This window comes from Dipodomys merriami, unplaced genomic scaffold, assembly GCF_024711535.1.
Source record: "Dipodomys merriami isolate MVZ:Mamm:240054 unplaced genomic scaffold, mDipMer1.0.p SCAF_76, whole genome shotgun sequence".
Taxonomy (NCBI): domain Eukaryota; kingdom Metazoa; phylum Chordata; class Mammalia; order Rodentia; family Heteromyidae; genus Dipodomys; species Dipodomys merriami.
The window spans coordinates 6,763,676-6,778,334 of NW_027206357.1; positions in this window are offsets into that span (position 1 = coordinate 6,763,676).

The window sequence follows — 14,659 nt, forward strand, 5'->3', positions numbered from 1 at the left end:
GGTTAGGATTAGGGTTGGTTTGAGGGCTAGGTTGATGGTGAGGATTAGGTTTAGGGTGAGGTTTAGGTTTAGGCTTAGGGTTAGGGTGATGTTTAGGGTTAGGGTTAGGGTGAGGGTTAGGTTTAGTGTGAGTGTTAGGCTTAGGGTAAGGGTTAGGGTGAGGGTAAGTGTTAGGGAGAGGGTTAGGGTGAGAGTGAGTTTTAGGGTTAGCGTGAGTGTTAAGGTGAGGGTTAGGGTTAGGATTAGGGTTAGGGTTAGCCTGAGGGTGAGGTTGAGGGTGAGGGTGATGTTGAGGTGTAGGGTTTTGTTTGGGTTAGGGTTAGTGTGAGGGCTATGGTGAGGGTGAGGGTTAGGGTGAGTGTGAGGGTGAGCGTGAGGTTTAGGGTTGGGGTTAGTGGGATGGATAGGCTTAGGGTTAGTGTTATGGTTAGGGTGAGGGTAAAGGTTAGAGTGGGGGTTAAGGTGAATGTGAGGGTTATGATCATCATGTTAGGGTGAGGGTTACAGTTAGGGTTAGGGTTAGGGTTAGGTTGAGGTTTAGAGTTACAGTTAGGTTTAGGGTTATTGTTAGGGTTAATGTGAGGGTGAGGGTAAGGGTTACGGTTAGAGTTAGGTTTTGAGTGAGGGTGAGGGTGAGGGTGAGGGTTCGGTTTAGGTTTAAGTTTTGGGTTAGGGTGAGGTTGCGGGTTATGATTAGGGTTAGGGTGAGGGTTAGGGTGAGAGTGAGGGTTTGGGTGAGGGTGAGGCTTAGAGTTAGCATTAGGATTAGGCTTAGGGTTAGGGTGAGGGTTAGGGTTAAGTTTAGGGCTAAGGTGAGGATGAGGTTGAGGGTGAGGGTTAGGGTTAGGGTTAGGGTGAGCATTAGGGTTAGCTTGTGGGTTAGGGTTAGTGTTAGGGTGAGGGTGATAGTGAGATTTACGGTTAGGGTGAGTGTAAGGGTGAGGGTTAGTGTTAGGATTAGGGTTGGTTTGAGGGCTAGGGTGATGGTGATGATTAGGTTTAGGGTGAGGTTTAGGGTTAGGCTTAGGGTTTGGGTGATGGTTAGCGCTAGGCTTAGGGTAAGGGTTAGGGTGAGGGTAAGTGTTAGGGTGAGGTTTAGGGTGAGAGTGAGGGTTAGGGTTAGTGTGAGTGTTAGGGTTAGGGTTAGGATTAATGTTAGGGTTAGGGATAGCCTGAGGGAGAGTGGGAGGGGGAGAGTGATGTTGATGTTTAGGGTTTGGGTTAGGGTTAGGGTTAGAGTGAGGGCTATGGTGAGGATGACGTTTATGGTGAGTGTGAGTGTGAGGGTTATGGTTAGGATTAGGTTTAGGGTTAGGTATAGTCTGAGTGTGAGGGTGAGGGTGAGGTTTAGGGTTAGTTTTAGGTTTAGGCTGAGGGCTAGTTTGAGGGTGAGGGTTAGGTTGAGTGGGAGGGTGACTGTGATGGTTAGGGTTAGGGTAAGGGCTAGGTTTAGGGTTATGGTTAGGGTGAGGTTGGGGTGAGGGTGAGGGTTAGGGGGAGAGTTAGGGTTAGGCTGAGGGTTAAGGTTAGGGTTAGGGTGAGGGTTAGTTTAAGATGATGTGGAGAGTGAGGGTGAGGTTTAGGGGTAGGATTAGGGTTAGGTGAGGCTGAGGGTTAGGTTGAGGGTGAGGGTTAAGGTTAGGGTGAGGTTTAGGTTTAGGGTTATGGTGAGGGTGAAGGTTAGGCTTAGGTGATGTTTAGGGTGAGGGTGAGGTTTAGGATGAGGGTGAGATTTCGGGTGAGACTGAAGATTACGGTTTGGGTGAGGATGAGAGTGAGGTTGAGGGTTAGGGTTAGGGTGAGTTTTAGGGTGAGGGTGAGGGTTTGGTTGAGTCTGAGGGTTAGGGTGTGGGTGAGGGTTAGGTGTAGGTTTAGGGTTAGACTGACGGTGAGGTTTAGGGTGCGGCTGAGGGTTAGGATTAGGTTTAGGGTTAGGATTAGGGTTAGAGTGAGGGTTAGGGTGAGGGTGAGGTTTAGGTTTAGGGTTAGGGTTCGGTTGAGGTTAGGCTGAGAGTGCGGGTGAGGGATAGGATTCGGTTTAGGGTTAGGCTGAGGGTGAGCGTGAAGGTTAGAGTTAGGGTGAGGGTTCGGCTTAGGGTGAGGGTTATTGTGAGGGCGAGGGTTAGAGTGAGGGTTAGGGTTAGGGTTAGCGTGAGGGTTAGGGTGAGAATGAGGGTTAGGGTTAGCCTTAGAGTTAGTGTGAGGGTTAGGGTGACGGTTAGGGTTAATTTTAGGGTGAGGGTGAGTGTGAGGATGAGGGTAAGTGTTAGGGTTAGGGTGAGGGTTAGGTTTAGTGTGCGGGTTAGGGTTAGGGTTAGAGTTAGTGTTAGGGTAAGGTTTAGGGTGAGGGTTAGGGTGAAATTGAGGGTTAGGGTTACCGTGAGTGTTAGAGTCAGTGTTAGGGTGAGGGGTAGGTTTAGGGTTAGATTTAGGGTTAGGGTGAGGGTGAGGGTTTTGGTTAGGGTTTCGGGTGAGGTTTAAGGTTATGGTTTTGGTTAGGCTGAGTGTTAGAATTAGGGTTAGGGTTAGGTTTAGGGTTAGGATTAGGGTCATTGTTAAGGTTAGGGTGAGTTTGAGGGTGAGTTTAAGGATTAGGATTAGTGTTAGGTTTAGGTTTAGGGTTAGTGTTAGGGTTAGGGTTAGGGTTACGGTTATGGTGAGCGTGAGGTTGAGGGTGAGGGTGAGGGTTAGGGTTGGGGTGAGGTTTAGGGTTAGGGTTAAGATTAGGGTTAGGTTTAGGGTTAGGGTGGGGGGTAGGGTGAGGGGTAGGATTACGTTTATGGTGAGGGTTAGGGTTAGTGTGAGGGTTAGGGTTAGCGTTACGTTAGGGTTAGGGTGAGGGTTAAGTTTAGGGTGGAGGTTTGGGTTGGGGTGAGAGTAAGGGTTAGGGCTAGGGTTAGGTTGAGGGTGAAGTTTAGGGTTAAATTAGGGTTAGGGTTAGGCTGAGGGTGATGGTGAGGATGAGGGTTAGGTTGAGGGTTCGGTTGAGGGTTTGGGTTTGGGTTAGGGTGAGGTTGAGGGTGAAGTTTAGGGTTAGGGTTTCGGTTAGGGTTGCGGTGAGGGTGAGGTAAGGGTGAGGGTTAGGGTTAGGGTGAGGGTGGGGTTTAGGGTTAGAGTTAGAGTTTGGGTGAGGGTTTTGGTGAGGGTTAGGTTTAGGGTTAGTGTTAGTGTTAGGGTTAGGGTGAAGGTTTGGATGAATGTTTGGGTTAGGGTTAGGAAGAGGTTCAGGTTTAGGGTTAGGGTGAGGGTGAGTGTAAGCATTAGGGTTAGGGTTAGTCTTAGCCTTAGGGTTAGGATGAGGTTGAGGGTGAGGGTGAGGGTTAGGGTTACGATGAGGATGAGGTTTAGAGTTAGAGTTAGTGTTAGGGTGAGGTTTAGGCTGAGGGTTAGGGTTTGGGTTAGGGTTAGGATTAGGGTTAGGGTGAGGGTTAGGGTTAGGGTTAGGGTGAGGCTGAAGTTTAGGGTTAGGATTGGGGTTAGGTTTAAGGTTAGGTTGAGGTTGAGGTTGAGGGTGAGGGTTAGGGTTAGGATTACGGTTAGGATTAGGGTTAGGCTGAGGGTGATGGTGAGGGTGAGAGTTAGGGTAAGGGTGAGGGTTAGGCTTAGGCTGATGTTTAGGGTGAGGGTGAGGATTAGCGTGAGGGTATGGGATAGGGTGAGACTGAGGTTTAGGTTGTGGGTGTGGGTTAGGTTTTAAGTGAGGGTTAGGGTGATGGTGAGCGTTAGGGTTAGGTTTAGGGTGAAGGTGAGCGTTATGGTTAGGGTTAGGGTGAGGGTAAGGGTTAGGGTGAGGGTTAGGCTGAGAGTGAGTGTTAGGGTTTTCGTGATGGTTAGGGTGAGGGATAGGGTGAGAGTGAGGGTTAGGGTTTTCGTGAGGGTTAGGATGAGGGATAGGGTGAGGGTTAGCTTAAGGGTTACGGTTAGGGTGAAGGTGAGTGTGAGGGTTATGGTTAGGTTTAAGTTTAGGGTGAGGGTGAGGGTGAGGGTTAGGTTTAGGATTAGGGTTAGGGTTAGGTTTAGGCTGAGGGTGAGGTTGAGGGTGAGGGTTATTGTTACGGTGAGGGTGAGGTATAGGGTTAGATTTAGCCTTAGGGTGAATGTTACTGTGAGTGTTAGTGTTAGTGTTACAGTTAGGGTTTGGGTGAGGGTGAGTGTGAGGGTTAGCCTTAATCTTAGGCTTAGGCTTAGGCTTAGGCCAAGCGTGACGTTGAGGGTTAGGGTGAGGGTTACGGTTAGGGTTATGGTGAGGGTGAGGATGAAGTTTAGGGTTAGGATTAGGGTTAGGGTGAGCGCTAGGGTGAGGGTTAGTGTGAGGTTTAGAGTTATGGTGAGTTTTAGGGTTAGTGTGAGGGTTAGTGTTAGGGTTAGGGTTAGTGTAAGAGTGAGGGTAAGTTTTAGGGTGAGGGTTAGGGTTAGGATTAGTGTTAGGGTGAGTGTTAAGGTTAGGGTTAGGGTGAGGGTTAGAGTGAGGGTTAGGTTTAGGACTAGGGTTAGGTTGAGGGCTTCGGTGAGGGTGAGGGTTAGGGTTAGGGTTATGGTGAGGTTCAGGGTTAGGGTCAGGGTGAGGGTTAGGGTTAGGTTTAGGTTTAGGGTTAGGGTTAGGATGAGTGTGAGGTTTAGGTTTAGAGTTAGTGTTAGGGTGAGGGTTAGGTTTAGGGTTATTTTTAGTGTTATTGTTAGAGTTAGGGTGAGGGTTAGGGTGAGTGTTAGGGTTAGGGTTAGGGTTTGGATTAGGATTAGGGTATGGGTTAGGGTGATGGTGAGTGTGAGGGTTAGGGTTAGGCTTAGGCTTAGGCTTAGGGTTAGGCTGAGGGTGAGGTTTAGAGTGAGGTTTAGGGTTAGGGTCAGCATGAGGTTTAGGGTTAGAGTTAGCATTAGGGTGAGGTTTAGTGTAAGGGTTAGTGTTAGGGTGAGGATGAGGTTTGGTGTTAGAGTTAGGCTTAGGGTTAGGGTGAGGGTTAGCTTTAAGGTGAGGGTTAGGTTTAGCGTGGAGGTTGGGTTAGGGTGAGGGTTAGGGTTAGGGTTAGGGTTAGGATGAGGCTGAGGGTGAGGGTTATGGTTAGGATAAGTTTTAGGCTTAGGCTGAGGCTGAGGGTGAGGGTGAGGGTTAGGTTAGGGTGAGGGTTAGGTTTAGGATTAGGGTGAGAGTTTGGGTGAGGGTTAGGGTTAGGATTAGGGTTAGGGTGAGGGCTAGGGTGAGGGTGAGGATTAGGGTTATGTTTAGGGTGAGGGTTAGGTTCAGGTTGAGGGTTTGCGTTAAGGTGAGGGTTAGGCTTAGGGTGGAGGTTAGGGTTAGGATGAGGGTTAGGTTTAGGGGTAGGGTTAGGATGAGGGTGAGAGTGAGGGTTATGCTTAGGATTATGTTTATGTTTAGTTTGAGGGTGAATGTGAGTGTGAGGGTTAAGGTTAGTGTCAGGTTTAGGGTTAGGATTAGTGTGAGAGTTTGGGTGATTGTTTGGGTTAGTATTAGCGTTAGGGTGAGAGCTAGGGTGAGGGTGGTATTAGGGTTATGTTTAGGGTGAGGGTTAAGGTGAAGGTTAGGGATAGGATTAGTGTTAGGGATAGGGTTATTGTTAGGGTTAGGCTTCGGGTTAAGGTTATGGTGACATTGAGGCTGAGGTTGAGGTTTAGGGTTAGGATTAGGGTGAGGGTGAGCTTTAGGGTTAGAGTTAGGGTTAGGGTGAGGGTTAGGGTGAGGGTTAGGGTTAGGGTTAGTGTTAGGGTTAGGGTTTGGGTGAGGGATAGGGTGAGAGTGAGGGTTAGGGTTAGTGTTAGACTTAGGCTTAGTTTTAGTGTGAGGTTGAGTGTAAGGTTTAGGGTTAGGGTTAGGGTTAGGGTTAGGCTTAGTGTTAGGCTGAGGGTGAGGGTGAGGGTGAGGGTTAGGATGAGGGTGAGGTTTAGGGTTAGAGTTAGCATTAGCGTGAGAGATAGTATGAGGGTTAGTGTTAGGGTTAGTGTTACAGTTAGGGTTAGGGTGAGGGTGAGTGTGAGGGTTAGGCTTAGGCTTAGGCTTAGGCTTAGTCCAAGCTTGGGGGTAAGGGTAAGGGTTAGAGTTAGGGTGAGGGTTATTTTAGGGTTAGGGTTACGGTTACAGTTACGGTGAGGGTGAGGCTGAGGGTTAGGATTAGGGTTAGGATGAGGTTTAGGTTTAGTGTTAGGGTTAGAGTTAGGGTTAGGGTGAGAGTGAGCTTTAGAGTTAGAGTTAGGGTTAGTGTTAGGGTTAGGTTTAAGCTTAGGCTTAGGCTTAGGCTTAGGCTTAGCGTGGGGTTTAGGGTTAGGGTTAGGTTTAGGGTGAGTGTTTGGGTTGGGTTAGGGTGAGGTTTATATGAGGTTTAGGGTTAGGATTAGGGTTAGGGTGAGGGCAAGGGTGAGGGTGAGGGTTAGGGTTAGGGTTAGGGTTAGGTTTAGTGTTATGGTGAGGGTTAGGGTTATGGTTCCAGTGAGGGTGTGGGTTAGGGTTAGGATTAGGGTGACTGTGAGGTTCAGTATTAGAGGTAGGTTTAGGCGTAGTGTGAGGGTGAGTGTTAGCGTGAGTTTGTGGGTTAGGGTTAGGGTGAGGGTTAGAGTTAGGAATAGGGTTAGGGTGATGGCAAGGTTGAGGGTGAGAGTTAGGGTTAGGTTTAGGGTGAGGTTTAGGGTGAGTGTGAGGATTAGGGTGCCGTTTAGGTTTAGTGTGAGGGTTAGGGTGAGGGTTAGTTTTAGGGTTAATGTTAGGGTGAGCGTTAGGTTTAGTGTCAGGGTACAGGTTGAGATTACGGTTAGGGTGAGGTTTAGGGTGAGGTTTAGGGTTAGGGTTAGGGTGAGAGTTAGGGTGAGGGTGACGGTGAGGGTTAGGGTTATGGTTAGGGTTAGGTTGAGGGTTAGACTGAGGGTTAGGCTGAGGGTAAGGGTGAGGGTGAGCGTTAGGGTTAGGTTTAGGTTTAGGGTGAAAGTTAGGCTGAGTGTTAGGTTTAGGGTGAGGATTAGGGTTAGGATTAGGATAATGGTTAGGGTTAGGGTGAGGATGAGGGTTTGGATTAGGGTTAAGGTTAGGGTTAGGCTGAGGTTGAGGGTGAAGGTGAGGGTTAGGTTTAGGGTTAGGTTTAGTTTAGGGTTACGATGAGGGTTAGGGTGAGGGGTAGGGTTATGGTTAGGGTGAGGGTTAGGGTTAGTTTGAGGGTAAGGCTTAGCATTAGCGTGAGGGTAAGGGTTAGTGTGACGGTTAGTTTGAGGTTGAGGGATAGGGTTAGGGTTAGGGTTAGGGTAAGGTTTAGAATTTGGGTTAGGGTGAGGGTGACTGTTAGCGTGAGGGTTAGGGTTAGGGTGAGGGTAAGGGTTAGGATGGTGGTTAGGGAGAGGGTGAGGGTCAGCGTTACAGTTAGTTTTATGGTTCGGGTGAGGTTTAGGGTGAGACTCAGTGATAGGTATAGGTTGAGGGTTAAGGTTACGTGAGGGTTAGGGTTATGTTTGAGGTAGGGTGTGGGTGAGGATGAGGATTAGGATTAGAGTGAAGTTTAGGGTGAGGGTTAGGCTGAGGTTAATGGTTAGGGTGAAGGTAAGGATGAGGGCGAGGGTTAGGGTGAGGGTTAGGGTGAGGGTGAGGGGTAGCGTGAGTGTCAGGGTTAGGGTTGGGGTTAGGTTTCGGTTGAGGATTTCGTTTACGCCAACGTTTGTGTTAGGTTGAGGATTAGGGTGAGGGTGAGGCTGAGGGTGAGGGTGAGTGTTTGGGTGAGGGTGAGGGTTAGGGTGTGGCTGAGGATTAGGGTTAGGGTGAGGTTTAGGTGACAGTTAGCATTAGGGTGAGGGTGAGGTTAGGTTTAGGTTTAGGGTGACAGTGAGGGTTAGGGTTAGGGTGAGGGTTAGTGTGAGGGATAGGGTTTGGGTGAGTGTCAGGTTTAGTATGAGGGTTAGGGTGAGGGTGAGCATTAGGGTTAAGGTTAGGGTGAGGGTTAGGGTTAGGGTTAGGGTTAGGGTGAGGGTTAGGGTTAGGGATAGGGTTAGGTTTTGGATGAGGGTTAGGTTTATTGTGAGGGTTAGGTTTACGGTTAGGGTTAGAGTTAGGGTGAGGATAAGGGTTAGGGTGAGGTTTAGTTTGAGGCTTAGGTTCAGGGTTTGCGTTAAAGTTAGGGTGAGGGTTAGGGTTGGGTTCGGGTTAGGGTGAGGTTTAGGGTGAGGGTGAGGGTTAGGTTGAGGGTGAGGGTTTGGGTGAGTGTGAAGGTTAGGGTGTGGTTGCGGTTTTGGGTTAGGGTGACGGTTAGGGTTAGGGTGAGGTTGAGTGTTAGGGTTAGGGTTAGGGTATGTGTTAGGATGAGGGATAGCGTAAGGTTAGGTTGAGGCTTATGTTTAGTGTGAGTTTTAGGGTTACAGTTAGGGTTAGGATGAGGTTAAGGTTTAGGGTGAGGGTTAGTTGGAGAGTGAGGGTCAGAGTTAGCTTTAGGGTTAGGGTGAGGGTTAGGGTTAGGGTTAGGTTTAAGGTGAGGGTGAGAGTTAGGGTTAGTGTTATGGTGAGGGTTAAGGTGAGGGTTAAGGTTGGGGTTAGGGTTAGGTTGAGGGTGAGGGAAAGGGTTAGGTTTAAGACTAGGGGTAGGGTTAGGGTTTGGCTGAGGGTGAGGGATACGGTAAGGTTAGGGTGAGGGTTAGGTTTCGTGTATAGGTTAGGGTTAGGTTAAGGGTTAGGGTGAGGGGTAGGGTTAGGGTCATGTTTAGGGTGAGGGTGAGGGTTACGGTGATGTTGAGGGTGAGGGTGAGTGTGAGCGTTAGGTTGTGGGTGAGGGTTCGGCTTATGGTTAGCATTAGGGTGACAGTGAAGTTTAGCCATAGGGTTAGGGTTAGAGTTATGGTGAGGGTTAGGGTTAGGGTGATGTTTAGGGTGAGGGTGAGGGTTAGGATGAGCGTGAAGGTTTGGGTTATAGTGAGGGTTAGGGTGTGGGTGAGTGTTAGGTTTAGGGTTAGGGTGAGGTTGAGGGAAAGTGTTAGGTTTAGGACTAGGGTTAGGGTTAGGGTTTGGCTTAGGGTGAGGGAAGGAGTGAGGGTGAGGGTTAGAGTGAGGGTTAGGGTTAGGATGATGGTTAGGTTTAGTGTGAAGGTTAGATTTAGGGTTAGGGTTAGTGTTAGGGTGATTGTAAGTGTTAGGTTGAGGGTTTGGGTTAGGGTGAGTGTTATGGTTAGGGTGAGGGTTAGGATTAGGGTTAGGGTTAGTTTCAGAGTGAGTGTTAGTTTTAGGATTAGGGTGAGTGTGAGGGTTAATATTAGGGTTAGGATTAGGGTTAAGGTGCATGTGAGGGTTAGGGATAGGCTAAATGTAAGGGTTAGGGTGAAGGTGAGGGAGAGGTTTAGGTTTTGGATTAGTTTTAGGGTTAGGGTTAGGCTTAGGATGAGGGTGAGGGTGAGGTTGAGGGTTAGGTTGAGGGTTAGGTTTAGGGTTAATGTGAGGGTTAGTGTTAAGGTTATGTTTAGGGTGAGGATGAGGGTTAAGGGTTAAGTTTAGCATGAGGGTTCAGGTGAGGGTGAGGGTTAAGGTGTGGGTGAGCTTTAGGGTTTGGGTGAGGGTTAGGGTGACAGTGAGGAATATTGTTATGGTGAGGCTTCGGTTGAGGTTGAGTGTTATGGTGTGGGTGAGCGTTAGTGTTAGGGTGAGGGTTAGTGTTAAGGTGAGGGTTAAGGTGAGGGCAAGGGTTAGGGTGAGGGTTAGGTTGAGGGTGAAGGCTAGGGTTAGCATTAAGGATAAGGTGAGGGTGAGTGTTATGGTTAGGTTTGAGGTGAGGACTTGGGTGGGGGTGAGGGTTAGGGTTAGGGTTAGGGATAGGGTGAGGATTAGATTTAGGGTAAAGGTTATGGTGAGCATTAGGCTGAGGGTAGGATTAGGGTTAGAGTGAAGGTTTGGTTTAGTGTGAGGGATAGGCTTAGGCTTGGGGTTAGTGTTAGGGTGACGGTAAGGGTTAGGGTGAGGGTTAGTGTGAGGGTGAGGGTTAGAGTTAGTACTAGGGTTAGGGTTGGGGTGAGGGTTAGGGTTAGGGTTAGGGTGAGGTTGAGGGTGAGAGTTAGGGTTAGGTTTGGGGTGAGGGTTAGGTTTATGGTTAGGCTGAGGGTGAGGGTGAGGGTTAGGGTTAGGGTTAGGGCTAGGAAGAGGGTGATGGTCCGGATTAGGGTTAGGATCATTGTTAGGGTTAGGCTGAGGTTGAGGCTGTGTGTGAGGGTTAGGTTTAGGTTTAGGGTTAGGTTAGGCTTAGGATGAGGGATAGGGTGAGGGGTAGGGTTAGGGATAGTGTGAGGGTTAGGGTTAGTGTGAGGGTTAGTGTTAGGGTTAGAGTTAGGGTTAGTGTGAGGGTGACGGTTAGGTTTAGGTTTAGGGTTAGGAAGAGGGGTACTGTGAGGGATAGGGTTAGGCTTAGGGTTAGAGTGAGGATCAGGGTTAGGTTTAGGGTTCGGGTGAGGGTAAGGCTTAGAGTGAGCTTTAGGGTTAGGGTGAGCGTTAGAGTGATGGTTATGCTTACTGTGAGGTTTTGGGTTAGGGTTAGGGTTATGGTGAGTGTGAGAGTGAGGGTTAGTGTTAGGATTATGGTTAGGGTTAGGGTGAGGGTTAGGGTTAGGGTGAGGGTTAGGGTGAGGATGAGGGTTAGGGTAGGTTGAGGGTTAAGGTTATGATTAGGGTTAAGGTAAGGGCTAGGTTGAGGGTGAGGGTTAGGGTTAGGTTTAGGATTAGGGTGAGGTTTAGGTTTAGGGTGAGGTGTAAGGTTAGGGTTAGGGTGTTAGCTTGAGGGTTAAGATTAGGGTTAGGGTGAGGGTTAGGTTTACTGTGAGGGTTAGTGTTAGGGTTAGGTTTAGAATGAGGGTGAGGTTTAGGTTTAGGGTGAGGTGTAAGGTTAGGGTTAGGGTGAGTGTTAGCTTGAGGGTTAGGATTAGGGTTAGGATGAGGGTTAGGTTTAGTGTGAGGGATAGGGTTAGGGTTAGGTTTAGGATGCGAGTAAGCGTTAAGGTGAGGTTTAGGGTGAGAGTGAGGGTTAGGTTTAGCGTGACTGTTAGTGTGAGGGTTAGGGGAGGGTTAGTGTTAGGGTTAGGTTGAAGGTGAGGGTGAGGCTGAGGGTTAGGATTAGGGTTAGGGTTATGATGAGGGTTAGTGTGAGGGTTAGGGTTAGGGTGAAAGTGAGGGTGAGGGTTAGGGTTAGTTTGAGGGTTAGGGTTAGGATTGGGGTTATGGTGACGGCTAGGTTGAGGTTGAGTGTTAGGGTTAGGCTTAGGATTAGCGTGAGGGATAGGTTTAGTTTGAGGGTTAGGGTAGGGTTAGTGTTAGGGTGAGGGTGAGTGTTAGGGTTACGGTTAGTTTTAGGGGGACGTGTAGGGTGAGGGTTAGGGTTACGGTTAGGTTTAGAGTTCGATTGAGGTTTTCGGTTAGCTAAGGATTTGGGTTAGGGTGAGGATTAGGTTGATGGTGAAGGTTAGGGTTATGGTGAGTAGTAGGGTTGGGGTTAGGGTTAATTTGAGGGTGAGAGTTAGTTTTGGGTTTAGGGTTAGGGTTATTGTAGTGGTTAGGATTTGGGTTAGGGTGAGGGTTAGTGTGAGGTTTAGGGTTAGGTTTAGGGCTAGAGTTTGAGTGAGGTTGAGTATTAGTTTTAGGATTCGGGTTAGGGTTAGGTTTAGGCTGAGGGTGAGGGTGTGGGTGAGGGTTAGGTTTAGGTTTAGGGTTAGGTTAGTGTTAGGATGAGGGTTAGAGTGAGGGGTAGGGTTAGGGTTAGGTTGAGGGTTTTGGTTAGTATGAGGGTTAGGGTTAGGGTTAATGTAAGCCTGAGGGTGAGGGTAAGGGTTAGGTTTAGGTTTTAGTGTGAGAGTTAATGTGAGACTGCGGTTTAGCGTTTGTGTTAGGGTGAGGGTTAGGGTTAGGGTTAGGGTTAGGGTTAGGGTTAGGGTGAGGGGTAGGGTGATGGTTATTTTTAGGGTTCGGGTTAGGGTTCGGTTGAGGGTTTCAGTTAGATAAGTGTTAGTGTTAGGGAGAAGATTAGGGTGAGGGTGAGGGTTAGGGTGAGGGATAGGATTAGTGTGAGGGTTAGGCTTAGGATTATGGTGAGGGTTTGGATTAGGGTGAGGTTTAGGGTGAGGGTAAGTGTTAGGGTTAGGATGAGGGTTGTGGTTAGGTTTAGGGTGGATGTTAGTGTGAGGGGCAGGGTTAGAGTTAGCGTGAGGGTTAGATTTAGTGTGAGAGTTAGGGTTACAGTGAGGATAAAGGTTAGGGTGAGGGTTAGGGTTAGCTTTAGTGTGAGGGTAAGGGTTAGGGTGAGGGTGAGGGTTAGGGTGAGGAAGAGGGTTAGGGTTAGTGTGAGGGTTAGGGTTAGTGATAGGATTATGGTTAGGGTGAGGGTAAGTGTTAGGGTTAGAGTGAGGGTGAGGTTTAGGGTGAAGCTGAGGGTTAGGCATAGGGTTAGGGTTAGGGTGAGGGTTAGGGTTAGGGTTAGGGTTAGGTTGAGGGTTAAGGTGAGGGCTAGGGTTAGGGTTAGGGTGAGGGCTAGGTTTAGTGTGAAGGTTAGGGTTGGGGTTAGGTTGAGGCATAGGTTTTGGGTTAGGGTGAGGGTAAGCGTTAGTGTGAGGGAGAGGTTTAGGATGAGGGTGAGCTTTAGGGTTAGTGTGAGTGTTAGGTTCAGGGATAGTGTTTGGTTAGGTTGAGGGTAAGGTTTAGGGTTAGGGTGAGGGTGACATTTAGGGTTAGGTTAGATTTAGGCTGAGGGTGAGGGTGAGGGTGAGGGTGACATTTATGTTTAGGGTTAGGATGAGGGGTAGGTTTAGTTTGAGGGTTAGGGTGAGGCTGAGTTTAAGGGTTAGGGTGAGCGTTAGGGTGAGGGTGAGGGTTATGTTTAGGATTAAGGTTAGGGTGAGGGTTAGGGTGAGGGTTAGGGTTATTGTTAGGGTGAGGGTTAGGGCGAAGTTTAGGGTGAGGGTGAGCGTTAGTGTTAGGATTAGGGTTAGTGTGAGGGCTAGGGTGAGGTTGAGGGATAGTCTTAGAATTAAGGTTAGTTTAGGGTGAGAGTAAGGGTTAGAGTTAGGGTGAGGGTTAGGGTAAGATTTAGGGTTAGGGTGATGGTTAGAGTGAGGGTTAGTTTTAGATTTAGGGTTAGCATGCGTGTTAGGGTGAGGGGTAGGGTTAGGGTTAGGGTGAGGGTGAGCTTTAGGGTAAGGGTGACGGTTAGGGATAGGGTTAGGTTTAGGTTGAGTTTTAGGGTTAGGGTTAGGGTGAGGGTTAGGGTGAGGGTTAGAGTTAGGGTGAGGGTGAAGTTTAGGGTTACTGTGAGTATTAGGGTGAGGGTTAGGGTGAGGGTTAGTTTAGGGTTAGGGTGATGGTGAGGGTTAGGGTTAGGGTGAGTGTGAGGGTTAGGTTTGTGGTTAGGGTGAGGGTTAGAGTTAGGCTGAGGGTGAGGGTTAGGGTGAGGTTTACGTTCAGGGTTAGGGTTAGTGTGAGGTGTAGGGTGAGGGTTAGGGTTAGATTTAGGGTTAGCATGAGGGTTAGGGTGAGGGGTAGTGTTAGGATTAGGTTTAGGGTTAGGTTTAGGGTGAGAGTTAGGGTTAGGGTTAGGTTGAGGTTTAGGGTTAGGATGAGAGTTAGGTTAGGATTAGGGTTAGTGTGAGGGTGAGGGCGAGGCTGAGGGTTAGGGTGAGGATGAGGGTTAGGGTTACGGTTAGGTTGAGGCTGAGGGTGAGGGTTTGGATTAGCTTTTAGGTTCGAGTTAGTCTGAGGGTGAGCTTGAGGTTGAGGGTGACGTTTATGCTTTGGATTAGGGTGAGGGTTAGGGTTAGTGTGAGGGTTAGGGTAAGGCTGAGGTTAAGGGTAAGGGTGAGGATGAGGGTTAGGTTTAGGATTAGGGTTAGGGTGAGGGTTAGGTTGATGGTTAGTGTTAGGCTTAAAGTTAGGGTTAGGTTGAGTTTTAGGGTGAGGGAAAGGGTGATGGTGAGGTTTAGGGTTGGGGTGATGATTGGAGTTAGGTTTTGGGTTAGGGTTAGGGTGAGGGTTATTGTAAGGGTGAGGGTAACGGTTAGGGTGAGGGATATGGTTAGGGTGAGGGTTAGGGATAGGATTAGGGTTAGGGTGAGGGCTAGGTTGAGGGTGAGAGTTAGGTTTAAGGTTATGGTGAGGGTTATGGTTATGGTTAGGATGAGGGTAACGGTGAGGGTTAGAGTTAGGGTTAGGGTGAGTGTTAGGTTTAGTGTGAGGGTTATGGTTAGGGTGAGGGTTAGTGTGAGAATGAGCGTTAGGGTTAACGTGAGTGTTAGGGGGAGTGTGAGGGTTAGGTTTCGGGTTAGTGTGAAGGTTAGGTTTAGGGTTAGTGTGAGGGTTAAAGTTAGGCTGAGAGTGAAGTTTAGGGTGAGGGTGACATTTAGGGTTATGGTTAGGGTGAGGGTTAGGGTTAGTATGAGGGTTAGGGTGAGGGTGAGGGTGAGGTTAAGGGTTAGGTTGAGGGTGAGGATTAGGGTTAGATTTTGGGTTAGGGTTAGGATTGAGCGTTAAATTGAGGGTTAGGTTGAGGGTGAGGATTAGGGTTAGATTGTGGGTTAGGGTTCGGATTGAGCGTTAAATTGAGGGTTAGGTTGAGGGTTAGGATTAGTGTCAGGGATAGGGATAGGGTGAGGGTTAGGGTGAGGGGTTGGGTTAGGGTTAGGGTGACGTTTATGGTGAGGATGAGGGTTAGGGTTAGTGTGA